At 37.5% G+C, this 15018-nt stretch overlaps 1 protein-coding gene across 17 annotated transcripts in view; it reads right to left on the bottom strand.

Annotated features, from left to right (window-relative positions):
- Window positions 1-15018, bottom strand: part of CLASP1 (cytoplasmic linker associated protein 1) — a 268066-nt gene that overhangs the window by 234044 nt on the left and 19004 nt on the right. Inside the window, exon 1 of one of the 17 annotated variants that reach the window (XM_079132150.1) lies at window positions 425-522. The exons of the other annotated variants lie outside the window; for them this stretch is intronic. The gene's annotated coding sequence lies outside the window, so the exon portion shown is untranslated. Of the gene's footprint in view, window positions 1-424; window positions 523-15018 lie in introns of those variants that run through there. 17 annotated transcript variants of the gene reach the window in all.

Genomic DNA, 15018 nt, shown 5'->3' with positions numbered 1-15018 from the left:
CATTGGGGTGTGCCTTTAAACCCAGCAGCTGGGGGTGTGGGTGGTAAGGCAGGAGAATTGTGAGTTCAAAACCAGCCTTGGCAACTTAACAAGGCCCTAAACACAGTGAAACCCTGTCTCTAAATTAAAAAAATAATAAGTAAATAAATAGATAGGTAGCTCAGTGGCTAAGCACCCCGGGTTCAATCCCTGGTACCAAAAACAAAAAACAAAAAAAAAACCCCAGCATATGACTATCCATCTTCTAAGTCCCTGCCTCTCTACATGCAATGGGGTGAGGAGGGAAGACATTCAAGAAGATAATATCTCACAGAAAAATTCTTCCTTAAACTCAGGAGGTATCTGTTTTCCAGTCATTTCCACACCCTGGAAGTAGGCCCTCTTTCAGAGGGAAGGTCTTTAAACACATAAAAGCAGTTATTACCTTTCTTCTAATTTGTGGTCCAAACAATTCCTTCGGTTCCTTAATGAGCTCTTACCAATGATATAGGCGAACTGCAGAACCAACAGAACCTTTTCTTTCTGTGCCCAAAATAAGGCAAAAAACAAACCAGTGTCAAGTTTGTAGTAGATAAAAAATGGCCACAAATTCTTTGTTACTCCTCTGCAACCCAGGTGAAGTCTAGGTCCTCTCCCACAGAGACTTGGGGCCGACCCTGTGAAGCAAGCAGAGACTCGCTAGCAAGCCCTGGAGCTGGCATCTTAAATGCTGCCTGGGACTGCCATGTTACAGGAAGCCGGTCTAGCAGCTAGAGCAAGAGGGACCATATGGAGAACTAACGGGCTCAACCAGCAGTGACTATGAGACCTGTTCCCAAGGCCATCTGGGACCATCTAGCTGTTCCAGTCATCGTCTGACAACACCACCACAAGTAAGTCCTAAGAAAACAAGCAGAGAGCTCCCAGCCAAACCACAGAACTACAAGAAATGACATATCTTTGTTGTTTTAAGTACTAAATTTGTGGTGATTTGTTACACAATGGATAACTCTTACTCCTTCTTCCCCTAAAAAGCTATCTTTCATTTCAACGAAAAGAATCTCATAACTTTCACTCCTTCAAGGGGCCTAAAATCCAGACATTCACCATCAACACTAATAATGCCATTTTTTTTCTTTTTCTTTTTTTTTTTTTTTTTGTGTGTGGTACTGCGGATCGCACTCAGGGCCTTGTGTTTGTGAGGCAAGCATTCTACCAGCTGAGCTATTTCCCGAGCCCTTAATAATACCATTTTTAAACATCTCCATGAAGTACCAGGTTCTATGCTAGGTGGTTTATGCACATTACTTCTAATTCATCAACCAACCATACAAAGCTGGTAACATCCCTACTTTATGGATGAAGACACTGAAGTAAAGTAAGGGTGAGTAATTTTCCAAGGTTACATGGCCAGTGTGTCTCCTCACTCCACCTTGAAACCCTTATTATTAGAAATCTGGCCTAGTTCTGTTCTGACACAGGGAAAGGAGGCCAGACTGCTGAGCTAGGAGCAATAGGCAAGAGAGCAGAGGCTTCACGCCTTAAGCAAACACTAGGAAAGATGGTTTCTTCAAGTCTCCCCACTGTGACTTTTTAAATACATATTATGAGAAAACCTCCCCTCAACAAGAATGTGTAAAATTTCCAACAAATATGCTTCTTGAAAGTAATTATACAATAAACACGTAACACACTCAAAAGTAAGTCACAAACTCATATGTACAAAACCATAGAAGCAGACTGGGTGATTTCTCTCTTTCTCTTTCTCTCCCCACCCCCACCTCTCTCTAATTAAAAAGAAAAAAGAAAGTAACTGATCATCCTCTCCAACATTTATTCTTACCTAACTGGGTTTTTTGGTACCTTTTTCCAATGCTTTTAGTGTTTTCTCCATCTCTACTTTCAAAGATATTCAGGGAATATTAATCACAGAGTCCAAATTCACAAGGTACAAGAGTACAAGACCTCCCTTCCGCAAGCCCTGGTCCCCAGACAAACAGCTTCCCTCTCTGAAAGCAAGTGTCACTAGTCTCCTGTGTATACTTTTAGAAAGACATTTAGCTATCCAAGCAAATACGTATTCTACATGTTCTCATCCCTATATTATCCAGGAAAAGTTGCCTAAGTATTTACAATTAAATCACAACAAATCAAAACCACATAAAAATGCAAGCAAAACATCATACAGCAAGAAATCTATAAAAGCTTCATATTTAAAAATGCAGAAAACTTGGAAAACAAGAGGAAGAAAAGGAGGAGGAAGAGTTAGAAGAAAAGAAGGATAAGAAGTTGTGGGAGGAGGAAGAGAAGTTAGAGAAGAAAGGGAGAGAGAGTAAAATTCTCTTCCTTCCACCCACATCCTGACCAGACTCTCCACAGGGAAGAGTGAAACAAAGGATAACAGGTCTGAAGTTCGTCTGCAACTGGTGTCATGGAGGTCACCTGTGTTTAAAACTAATAAAAACGGGACTATCACGTGGAAGACATAGTGGAACACACTGGGATTCAGATTCAGTCCCTGCCCTCCGTGAGCTTATGGATAAATGCAGCCCCTGTCTGCAATCTGGCAGTCAGCTCTGTAATTATCATTCAAAGACAGCAGTATTACACAGAGAAGGTGACAGTACAGCAATGGTGACATTAGAAGCTACTCAGAATGTAATGCTACCTCTGCGTTTAAAAAAAAAAAGTTCAACTTTCACACATTTTCCCAAAAAAAAAAGGAGAGATGTAAGAAAGTTATGAAAGAATAAATGAGTAAAGCACCATGTTTCCTTCTTTATTTATCAGAGTAACTTTTCTCCTTTATTTCACTATGAAGGCTATAGAGCACAAATGTCATTACACTAGTTACCCAAGAAAAGGGACACATTTCAGGTACTTCTGGAAAATGTCCCGATTCCTTCCAAATTCAACAGCAACTGCATGAAACCTTTTCATTCCCCACACTAACATTCTCTGCCTCTACTATAGTAGTTAGGTTCCAAGCATCTTGATATTTTCCTGCCACATCATCTTTGTCTTTAGGTACAAACCAATAAAATGTCAAGATCATGGTCCTAATCACTCTCCTTTATAGCTACCTTAAGAATAGAAATTAGCAAAGGAACCTTTACAAAACAACAGTCACACTCTGCTTCAGGCTAACAGGAAGATATTAAAAACTACCAGCATCAACAATAATGAAACAATACATGCCAGATAAGAAAAGAAAGCTCAGTGTAATAAAAAGAGCAATAAAGTTGGAAATTCTGGCTTCTGGTTTCAACTCTGCCACTTCCTGAATGACACTGCGAGAATATTGGCTCTATGTGCATTAAACAGGATTAGGGACCTAAAAAGATTTACATTTAGACAGGGCATTCTTTAAAAAACAGCTCCTATTTCCATCTACTTATTATATATCTTCCTGTGGCACTTAGGTACACCATTAAAAGAGAACTATTAACAATGGAGAATTGGGGGGGCAGGGGACAAAACCAACTATAAGCTATGTAATTTCTTAGTATACTACAGAGTAATTCACAAAAGAAGTTAAAAGTGGGACCATTTTAATTTTTATTTGGTAGCTTAAAACAGTGATCACTATTTCTCATAAGTCCATGAGATGGCTGGGCTCAGCTAGGAGGGTCTTAAATTAGCCTCTCCTGGGAGCATTCATGTAGCTACAGTCATCTGGCAGTTGACTGCGATTGGGGTCTATGATGCCATCATTCACATGTGCAGGGTGCTGATGCTGATTGTTGGCTAGACCTCTTTCCACTAGGAATCTCTAGCCATTCAGCACATAGCCTAGATTTTATTACACAGGAGCGATAGCATTTCGAGATGGCCAAAGGCGAAGCTGCTTGACCTTTCAAGGTCTAGGATCCAGATCCTGCATATTACCTCTGTCATATTCTATTGGTCAAAGCAAGTCACAAGGTCAGGACTGACTAAAAATGTGATGAATAAAAAACTAGGGATAGAACCACCACATGACCTACCTATCCCACTTGTTGGTATTTTCCCAAAAGATCTAAATTAAAATCTGCATAGTATATCAATACAGAAACCTCAATGTTTATAACAACACAGTACACAATAAATTATGGAATCAACCCAAATGTTTGTCAATTGATGAATGGATTAATAAATTGTGGGATATATATACAGTGGAGTTCTACTCAGCCATTAAAAAAAAGAAAGAAATTATGGCCAGGCGTGGTAGCCCACGCCTGTAATCCCAACAGCTCAGAAGGCTAAGGCAAGAGAATTGTGAGTTCAAAGCCATCTTCAGCAACTCAGTGAGACCCTGTCTCTAAATAAAATACAAAAAAGGGCTAGGGATGTGGCTCAGTGGTTAAGTGCCCCTGGGATCAATCCCTGGTACCAAAAAAAAAAAAAAAAATATATATATATATACATATACACACATATTCATATGTGTATATATATATTCATATGTATATACATATATATTCATATATATACGAAATTATCGCATTTGCTGGTAAATGGATGGAAATGGAGAATATCGTGCTAAATGAAGTAAGTCAAACTCAGAAACTCACAGGTCAAACTTTTTTCATATGCAGAAGCTAGAGTAAATAAGGAAAGGGAGAGGGAAAGGTAGGATAACATAAAGAACCAACCAAACATAAATTAATAGACAAACAAAAGGAAGTCTAGTAAAGTAAAAGAAGGAGAATGGGAGAGGGAGGGAGGACAAAAGGAAAAAAGGGGGTGATCAAGAACTAAAATCAATTTCTATACATAGAAGTTTGTCATGATGAACCCAACTACTATTATAACTTAAAAGTTCTAACTTGAAAAAATTAAGAAAATGTGTGAAGAAATAAATGCATTCTACCTGTTAACAGGAGCTGCAAAACACTGTCATGTTTTTCAACACAGAATACACAGATTCAGTGGGTACTTGTAGAATGGATAAATGGATAGGGTAAGTACGTTTGCATCCCCTATTTATCCTCTACCAGTCTAATATCACAATTACTTTTATTTACTCATCAACATCAAAAATCTCATCTCAGTATAAAAGACACAAAAGAAATAACTACAGTCTATGATCAAGCTGAATGAATTTTCAACCTACTTGAAGAGGACAAGACATACTCACAAAAAGCTTCACTGCAAGATTCAACATAAGCACAAAATGTACATAGATTTCATCAGTAGAATATTGTACCTGCCAAATAAGAAGCATTAATAAGTACTGTGGAAATTTAGAGAAGGGATAGATTAAGAAGACCAAAAATGACAAAAGTCAAAACTATATAAATAAGCCGGGCATGGTAGTGCATGTCTGTAATCCCAGCATCTCAGGAGGCTGAGGCAAGAGGATGGTAAGTTCAAAGTCAGCTGCAGCAGTTTGGGGAGGCACCATGTAACTTAGCAAAACTCTGTCTCAAAATAAAAAGTAAAAAGGGCAAGGGATATGGCTTAGTGGTTAAGTGCTTCTGGGTCAATCCCTGATACCCTACCAAAAAAAAAAAAAAAAAACCTATGTCAACAAAATTCAGCCTAAGCTTTGCCTTAAAATGTAGATAAGATACGCATCATTAATTACTGCACTTAGAAAAAAACGCATCAACAAAATGTGAGAGAAGTGTAAGACAGACAGTGAAATACCAATGAGACAGGCATTATTATTCCTGAAATGAAACTCAGAAAGGCTAGTTAAAAAAAAAAAAACAGTCAGCCTAAGTTGTATTTTTGTTTGTTTTATGGTACTGGTTTCTGACTGAACCCCAGGCCTTGCACATGCAAAGCTTGTACTCTGCTACTGAGCTGTATCCTCAGTCCTTTTTCAAATTTTATTTTAAGATAGGGTCTGGCTAAATTGCCTAGGCTGGCCTTGAATCCACAATTCTCCTAAATTAGCCTCCAAAGTAGCTGGGATTACAGGTGTGAGTCACCATGCCCAGCTCTGGCCTAAGGTTTTAAAGCTAATAACTTCCAGGCAGTAATTTAAAATCAGAATGCCCAGTCCCAAAGTTCCCTTCATTATACTACTGTCTCACTGAAAGCCAAAAGCTTAGACACTTGTTAATAGTTCAAAACGAAAATGTTAGAGCTAAAGCATGTGGGGCATCAGAAGTACTAAGTAAAGGCTCACAAAGCTCTTGTAAAATAATATTTCATATAAAAGTACCAAGAAGTAAAATTTAAATTACCAGCACCTGTTAATCAATAAACATATTGAAAACTCCCTGGGAAAAAATATGTGGAAAGCAGTTACAATACTTAAAAAGCCAACTCTGGAAGCCAGAAATGAACAAAATTTATTCAAACTAAGTCAAAAGCAACATGTTTCCATTAATAAGACAATCCTTTCTGCATTAGACAATTTTTGTAACAATTACAATGTGATCTAAAATAAAGAAATGCACACTGCCTTGCCCTGCCAGCAGGAAGTCACTGCTCTTACTCGCTTTCTTCTAGTCTTCCCTTCTCTTTCTCCCTCCCACAGCCCCACTCACGTTCCCTCAGTGACAGGTCTGACAGGTGTTGTACTATATTAACTACTAGAAACCACAGGAAGAAGACTTGGTCTAGACCCTCAAGCAGGTTGCTGCCTAGATGAAGGAAGACACAAAAACACAAGTTGGCAAGTCCTAAAGCGCAGGTTTGTAGAAGGTGCTGTAGATGGCAGAGGAAGGAAGACAGAATGCCCTCTGAGGGAAGCCATCATGAATCTACTGGGAACTGTAGGCAGGGGCGCTGTACCATGTGATACTGCCTGGCCCTCCCAACCCTGCTTTCGAGTACGCGCCCAGGTCCCCCCACCTCCACTGCAGACTCACTCTAGCCTGGTTCCTTCCCTACATCATTTTCCTAGGGGCACTCTTATGGATAACTGAATGATTCCATTCTCCTCCTTTCTGCCCCCTCAGACCTACAACCTTCAACCTTCTAGTCATCTGTTCTCAACATCAGCAAACTCTCCTCCTCCATTGGCTTGTTATCAGTTTCTTGAAAAAGTCCTCTAAATCACCTCTCCAATAAAGGATGGGTGTGGTGACACATGCCTCTAATCCCAATTACTAGGGAGGCTGAGACAGGAGGATTCCTGGTGTGAAGTCAGTCTGAGCAACTCAGCAAGAGTTGTTTCAAAGTAAATTTAAAAAGGGCTTGGCAATGTAGCTCAGTAGTAGACCAACTGTCTAGCATGTGTGAGGTTCTGGGTTCAATCCCCAGTACCACAAAAAAAAAAAAAAAAAACACTTCTTTGAGCTTTTCATCAATAAATGTTAACAGTGAAACTTCTTTAAACCACCGTCTGCACTAGCCAGCTCCACTGATGCATTTCCTTGTCTGGAACGCTCTGATCTGGTTCCAGGTACACTGCACAGCTGGGAGATGCCCTTGGAGAATCCTCAGGGAATGCCATGTTGGCAAATCCTAGGAAGACCTTTCTATACTTCACTAACTCCTCTCAGCAGCATGCCAAAGCTGACCACCCCTTCCTTCTTATAAAATTCCTCACTACTGGAAAAACAAAGGATCAGGCCTTCCTGCTCCTTCTCTGTTGTACCTACTCAAGTTTCTTTAACCATCTCTACCCACTAGAGAGAAATTCTACTTGTGCAGTGCTCTATAATACTAAGCTCTAAAAAAGTCTGGAAATGATCAATCAGGTGTGGAGTGGAAGACTGGACAAAGAAAATCAACACTTAATTTCTAGCAAGGCCAATAGCACTTTGGCCTTGCAGGAAACTGTACTCATCATCTTTGAACTGCAGAATCAGGAGACTGTACAGGTATATAATTATTTCCCTTCCTTTGCCTCATATACTGGACAGGTATACAATTATTTACCATACTGAAAATACTTCATATGGTAGTATTGCCTTCATTAGTTTTTTGTTTTATTTTGTTGTTTTGTACTGGGGATTGAACCCAAGGACACTCTACCGCTGAGCTACATACCTAGCCCTATTTATTTATTTATTTATTTATTTATTTATTTATTTATTTATTTATTTATTTATTTATAGACAGGGTCTTGCTAAATTGCTGAGGCTGGCCTCAAAATTGTGATCCTCCTGCCTCAACCTCCCAAACTGCTGGGATTGCAGGTGAGCACCACTACGTACGGCCTTTACTAGTAACTTAAGGAGCTAATTTTTAGGTCCTTTCATATATTTTAAATATTTTCTGTAAATGTGAACTATAAAAGCAGAAGCATTTTAATTTCACTTTTTCTTTGTCAGATCTATAATATTAGATAAACCTGTCAGCTAGAGTTGTGGTGGTGCAGACCTGTAATCCCAACAACTTGGGAGGATGAGGCAGGAGAATCACAAGTTCAAGGCCAGCCTCAGACTCTAGTGAGGCCCTAAACAACTTAGGGAGAGCCTGTCTCAAACTAAAAAATAAAAAGGCTCTCCCTGCCCTACTCCTACAGCTCCCTGCCTCCCCAGATCCCTTTCCTGCTCTACCTCGTCAGTTTTGTAAAAACTGAAGAATTTTTAGTGAATTACAACTTTATTTTTCTATCTGGTTGGATGGTGGTTTTGGGAGGAAGGGTAAAAGGATTAGGCTGGGGGATTGAGGTGGGGGATAATTTTAGGTGGCATCATTACATGTGAACATTAGAATGTTAATTTATTTAGCTCCGTCTGTTACACCAGGGCCATTTCCAAATGGTAGAAGGGGTGAGTGGTAGGGATGGAGTCTGATGTGAAACAGGGTGGAGAGGGAGACAACTGGGCAGTCATTTTCCTCATCCTTTCCCTCTCCAGTCCATTTCCAAACAGGTGGCCTCCATGAGGGTGCTAGGGGACTGGGAAAAACCACTGCTGCACCCGGACCTCTCTGATCCCTTCCTCACCCCACATGGTATGGCCAATGCTGTCCTCTGGCATTGTGGTGATCATCCTGTCTCTCTTTCCGTTATTTCCCCTCCTATCAGTTTCCCTTCTGGGCCAGACTGCGTCACCAGGCCCTCTTCCCGCAGCCTCTTCTCTGCACACACTCTGCTGAAGGTCCAAGTACGCCTCAAGTCCCATGCTTAAGCAATAACGTGGAAACGAAAAAAATAAATAAATAAAAATAAAAATTTAAAATTAAAACTTAAAATAAATAATAATAAAAATATAAATAAAAAGGACTGGGGAATGTGGCTCAGTCATTAAGCACCCCTGGGTTCAATCCTCAGTACAAAAAAAAAAAAAAAAACTTCTATTTTTTTCCTTCTCCTCAAAACTCCCTCAAAGATGAAACACAATGGACATGCACTGGGAATTGCTGAAGCTCCAGGATGGGTACACGAGGGTTTGCTACACTACTCTTTTCCTTTTATATGTGCTTGAAACTGTTCATAACTTGCTAAAACTTTTTTAACTTATTCAAAAAAGAAATGTAATGTTTTTATGCAAAAAACACATCAAAATAATTATAATAAAATTTTAACTAAACAAAATAGGATGTGAAATTTTATTAAATCATACCTATGATATGTATGATACAGCATATGTATGCCAAACTTACAGAAAAAACAAAGCACATAAAATAATGAAGAATAGTAATAAGTTGAGGAATTATTTCTCTCCTGTTTAATAATTTTTTTCACATTTTCTTTAAAAAATATAGTTTATGTGCATCGAATTGGGCTGGTTATTTAATAATGTAAATTTTACTAATAAAAAAATCAACTGAAAACAAAGACTTTCAATATACTACTGACTTTTCTTCTCAGTGCAAAATATTTAAACATATAACAGGGCTGATGTCAACATCACAACACTAATTTGTTTTATAACTAAGGCAGTTAACCCTGGATAGGAGAGAATAAATAACATAGATTACAGCTTCCTGGAGAAGGGCCTCCCCTGAGATCACAGATCCTGGCAGAGAACCAACCTGTTTGGGAGAGAAGCAGCATCAGACAGGGTGTGGCCAACATGCTGGCTCCTCTGGAGAGGGAATTTACATTTCCACCCACCAACACTGTACTTCTGTTGTGTCTTAGGGGTAACGACATTTAGAGTGCCACAGTCTTGGTCAAACAGCATTTTCCCTCCTGTTTACTATGCTAATGAGAATTAGATCACTAAACCTGAACAACTTCTTACATGATTTTCTAGTAATAGCTTTACCTCATTATCACATACCATTAAATTCACCCAAAATCCTGCAGTTTTATTATATTCACAAAGTTGTACAACCATCACAACTAGTTTCAGAACATTTCTATCTCTTCAAAATGATATTCCATATCCTTTTGCAATCACTCCCTCCCCTCTTTCCCCAAACCCATGAAAACAAATAATCTACTTTGTGTCAATGAACTGGTCTATTTTGGATACTGCATAAAAATGGAGCAATAAAATATGTAGTCTTTCATGTTTGGTATCTTAGCACATTGTTTCAGGGTTTGCCCATATTGTAGTATGTATCAGTACTTCACTCCTTCTGTTGCTAAATAACAGCCACAGATATACCACATAGCATTTATGTTTATCTGTTGGTAGATATGTGGATTATCTACCACAAACAACGCCACTATGAACAGTCATTCCTGAACAACTCACCAACACTTGTTATCACCCCTCTTTTTCATGAAAGTCATCCTAGTGGGAATGCAGTGGTATCTCACTGAGGTTTTGATTTGCATCTCCCTAAGGACTAAAGATACAGAAGAACTTCTTTTCATGGACATAGTGGATCTTCTTTGGAAAAACATCCAATCAAATCTTTTGCTCATTTTTTAATTGGGTTATGTATCTTTCTAACTGATGAGTTTTTAATATATTCTGGATAAAAGTCCTTTATAGATACATGATTTGCAAATATTTATTCTATAGAATGACTTTTCATTTTCTTGATAGTATCTTTTGAAACAAAGTTTTTAATCTGGATGAAAACCAATTTATTTCTTTTCTTCTTAGGTGTCATATCTAAGAAACCACTATTTGTTTTTACAACAAAAAAATTTAAAAAAAAGGAATGGTAACTAACTTCTGCCCAATCTAAAGGCATGAAGGTTTATACCTGTTCGCTTTCAAGAATTTTATAGTTGGAGGTCTTACACTTAGGTCTATGATCAATTCTGAGTTATGTATATATAATGAGTGAGATTGGGATCCAAATTAATTATTTTGTATGTGCACATCCACTTGTTTCACCACCATCTACTGAAAAAACTATTTCTTCCCTACTGAAATGTCCTTGCACTCTTGTTGAAATTTCTGGAATCTCATTCTATTCCACTGATCTACATGTCCACCCTTACTCCAGTACCAGACTATCACTGAAGCTTTGTATTAAGCTATGAAAGTCCTCCAACTTTGTTCTTTTTCAAGACCATTATCCAAGGTCCTTGCAATTCCATATGAAATTTAAGATCAGCTTACTAATTTCTGCAAAGTCAGCTCAATTTTACAGGGATATTGTTAAATTTGCACACCAACTTGGGGAGTACTGCTATCATAACAACATTAAGTGTCCCAATCCATATAAACACAGAATAACTTTCCATTTATTTAATGTTTAATTTCTTTCAATGATATTTTATAATTCAGAGTGTAAAGTTTTATACTTCTTTTGTTAAATATGTTATTGTGAAAATAACTTTTCTTAATTCCATTTTCAGATTAGTCATTGAAAGTGTATAGGAATATAATTGATCTTTGTATATTGCCTTTATACACTACAATCATGCTGACTAGTGTATTAATTCCAGTAGATTTTAGAGTATATTCCCTAGGACTTTATATATATAAGATCATGTCACCTGCAAATAGAGATCATTTTACTTCTTTCTTTCCAATCAGAATGCCTTTGCCTTTTCCTTTCCATTAAATGCCTTGCAAAACACTGAAGAGAAGAAGCAAAAAGAAAAAGCTTTACCTAACCTTCCTTACTCCTGATCAGAGGACAGCATTCAGTTTTCCATCATTAAGTATAAGCCATGGGGCTGAGGCTGGGGATCAGTGGTAAAGCGCTTGCCTCACACATGCAGGGCCCTGGGTTCAATCTTCAGCACCACATAAAAATAAATAAAGATACTGTGTCCATCTACAACTAAAAAATATTAAAAAAAAAAAAAGTATAATCTGTGGGTTTTTATGGATGACCCTCATAACATGTAGGAAGTACCCTTCTATTCCTAATTTTTTCAGTGTTTTCATCATGAAAGGATGTTAAGTTTTGTCAAACTTTTCCTGCAGCTATTGAGGTAATTTTTGGCTTTCATCCTTTATCAATATGGCACATTACATTGATTTTCAGATATTAAACCAACATTGCATTCTTGGGATAAATCCCACTTGTTATATATTCTGATACATTGCTAGATTCAGTTTGCTTTTGCTAGTATCTTTTTTAAATATGTTTTTAGTTGTTGATGGACCTTTATTTATTTATTTATATGCAGTGCTAAGAACTGAACCCAGTGCCTCACACTTGCTAGGCAAGCATCCTACCACTGAGCCACAACCCCAGCCCCTCCGTTTGCTAGTATCTTGTTGAGGATTGTTACATATGTATTTGTAAAACATACTATTCTCTAGGTTCTTTTCTTGTGATGTCTTTGTTTGGTTTTGAAACCTGGTTAATAACACCCTCAAACAGGGAGCGCGGAAGTGTTCCCTTCTCTTTATTTTGAAAGAGATTGTGAAGAATTTTTGTTAATTCTTCATTAAATATTTGGTAGAATCACCAAATGTGAAGTCATCTGAGTCTGGGTGTAATTTGTGGGATGCTCTTTGATTGTTAATATAATCGCTTTACTTGTTACTGATCTATTCAGAGCTCCTATTTCTTCTTGAGTCAATTTCAGTATCTTTCTAGAAATGCACATATTTCATCTAGGTTATTTAATTTGTTGGCAGATAGTCCTAATATTCCCTTATAATCTTTTTTCCTCCCTATAAAGTCTGTAATTATGTCCTTTCTTTCATTCCTGATTTTATTGAACCTTGTGTCTTTTTTTTTTTTTGGTTAGTCTAGTTCAAGGTGTCAATTTTGTTGATCTTTACAAAGAACCAATTTTGCTCTGTTGATTTTTCTCTACTTTCTGCCCCCCATCTATTTATTTACAAGCTAGTCTTTATAATTTTCTTCCTTCTGCTTGCTTTGGATTTAGTGTGTTCTTTCTAGTACGCTTAAGATAGGTTAGGTTACCGCAACTATTATTATTAGGTTATTGAGACTTTCTTGCTTTTTTAATACAGGCATTTACAGTTATAAATCCCTCTGAGCACAGCTCTTGCTGCATCCCCTAACTTATGGCATATTGTTTTGTTTGTTTTTTGCAAGGGGCATTACTGGCATTGAATAAATATTTATTCTTGGGAGGAACAAATGACCGACAGAGTTTTGTTTAACTGAATATACACAAGATTCGCTATTTTATCCAGAGGCTAAGGCAGGATTACAAGTTTAAGGCCAGCTTCAGCAACTAGCAAGACCCTGTCTCAAGATAAAAAACAAAAAGAGCTGAGGATAGCTCAGTGGCTGAGTGTCCCTACATTTGATCCCCAGTACGTACACACACACACACACACACACACACACACACACACACTAAGATTTGCCTTTTTAACCATATTAAGGGGTATAATTCAGCGGGATAGAGCACATTCACACTGCTGTGTAACTATCACCAGCATGATATACAGCACTTTGTGTGCATTTACCTAACTTTCCTTGTAATTTCCTCTTTGAGCCACTGGCAATTTAGTAGCATATAGTATAATTTGGACATATTTGTGAATTTCCCAAATTTCCTTCTATTACTGATGTCTAATTTCATTTCAGTGTGGTATGGGAACACACTTTGTATGATTCCCATCCTTTTAAATTCATTGGGATTTATTTTATGACATAATATATGGGCTACCCTGAAGAATGTCCATATGTTCTTAAAAATAATATGTATTCTATTGTTACTGGGGGGGGAGGGGGGTCTAAAGATTTCTATCCCTTAGTGATTTAAAAAGTTGCCTGCAACTAGGCCAAGTTTAAGAAAAAATTTTGGCAATTATTTAAACTTTAAAATTTTCATTTTTTCCCCACTTGGTATATAGACTACTGATTTTATACATACATACATACATCTCTTAAGACCTTTTCTTTAAAGGTCTCACCTTTAAAAATAAAAATTCAGTTTCTGGCACCACATGAAGAGTTCATTTCTAGCAGAAAAACCTGCTAAAAAGCTAAGCAGGAAGGAGCATATATGGTAGGTTGGGAGATTTTCTAAGTTATTTCTAAACAGGAAAATCCCCAGATTTAGGTGAATAAGAAGAGAGGAGAGCATTTGATATGTAATTTGATAGTATGACAGCTGACATGGCTATCCCAAATTTCCCAAGGGAGCTAGGTTACACTCAGTTGAAAAAAGAAAACCTGTTAAGTAGTGGGCATTTAATTTGAAGACAGAAGGTATAAGACTGGGGATACAAAAGGAGAAGGGAATCTTCTCTGTTACTGAATAAAGAAGTCAAGCTATAAAGAGGTAATACCCCAGTCATTTACAATTTGGCTTCCCATGATTTAAAGCATGGCAGGGGTTGTGGTTGTGGCTCAGTGGTAGAGAGCTTGCCTGGCACATGTGAGACACTGGGTTTGATTCTCAGTACCACATATAAATAAATGAGTAAAATAAAGGTCTATCAACATCTAAAAATATTTATATTAAAAGTAATAATAACAATAAATAAATTAAAAAGGTATGTGTCCATCTATATCTAAAAAAGTTTTTAAAAAATAAAAATAAATAAAATAAGCATGGCAAGCAGGGGATGTGTCACTCAGTGGTAAAGCACTTACTGAGCACATAATGGGTCCTAGATTTAACCCCCAGCACTGCCACATAAATAAAATAAATAAATAAAAATAAAATAAGCATAGCTGCTTCACATTTGAAACAGCACTTTCTCATTCCTTAAATGATCATTACAAATGCCAATTTGTCTATCCCCCACAATATTTTTCTAATATTATTACCATGTCTTACAGAAGAAAACAGATTGAGAGTTTTGGAAACAAAGTGACTTCCAGGTTCACACAACTGTGAAACAGAACCAG

Source organism: Sciurus vulgaris, assembly GCF_902686455.1.
Source record: "Sciurus vulgaris genome assembly, chromosome: 3".
Classification (NCBI taxonomy): domain Eukaryota; kingdom Metazoa; phylum Chordata; class Mammalia; order Rodentia; family Sciuridae; genus Sciurus; species Sciurus vulgaris.
Note: the sequence above shows the minus strand (reverse complement) of the source record. Positions and strands in the feature narration are given on the sequence as shown.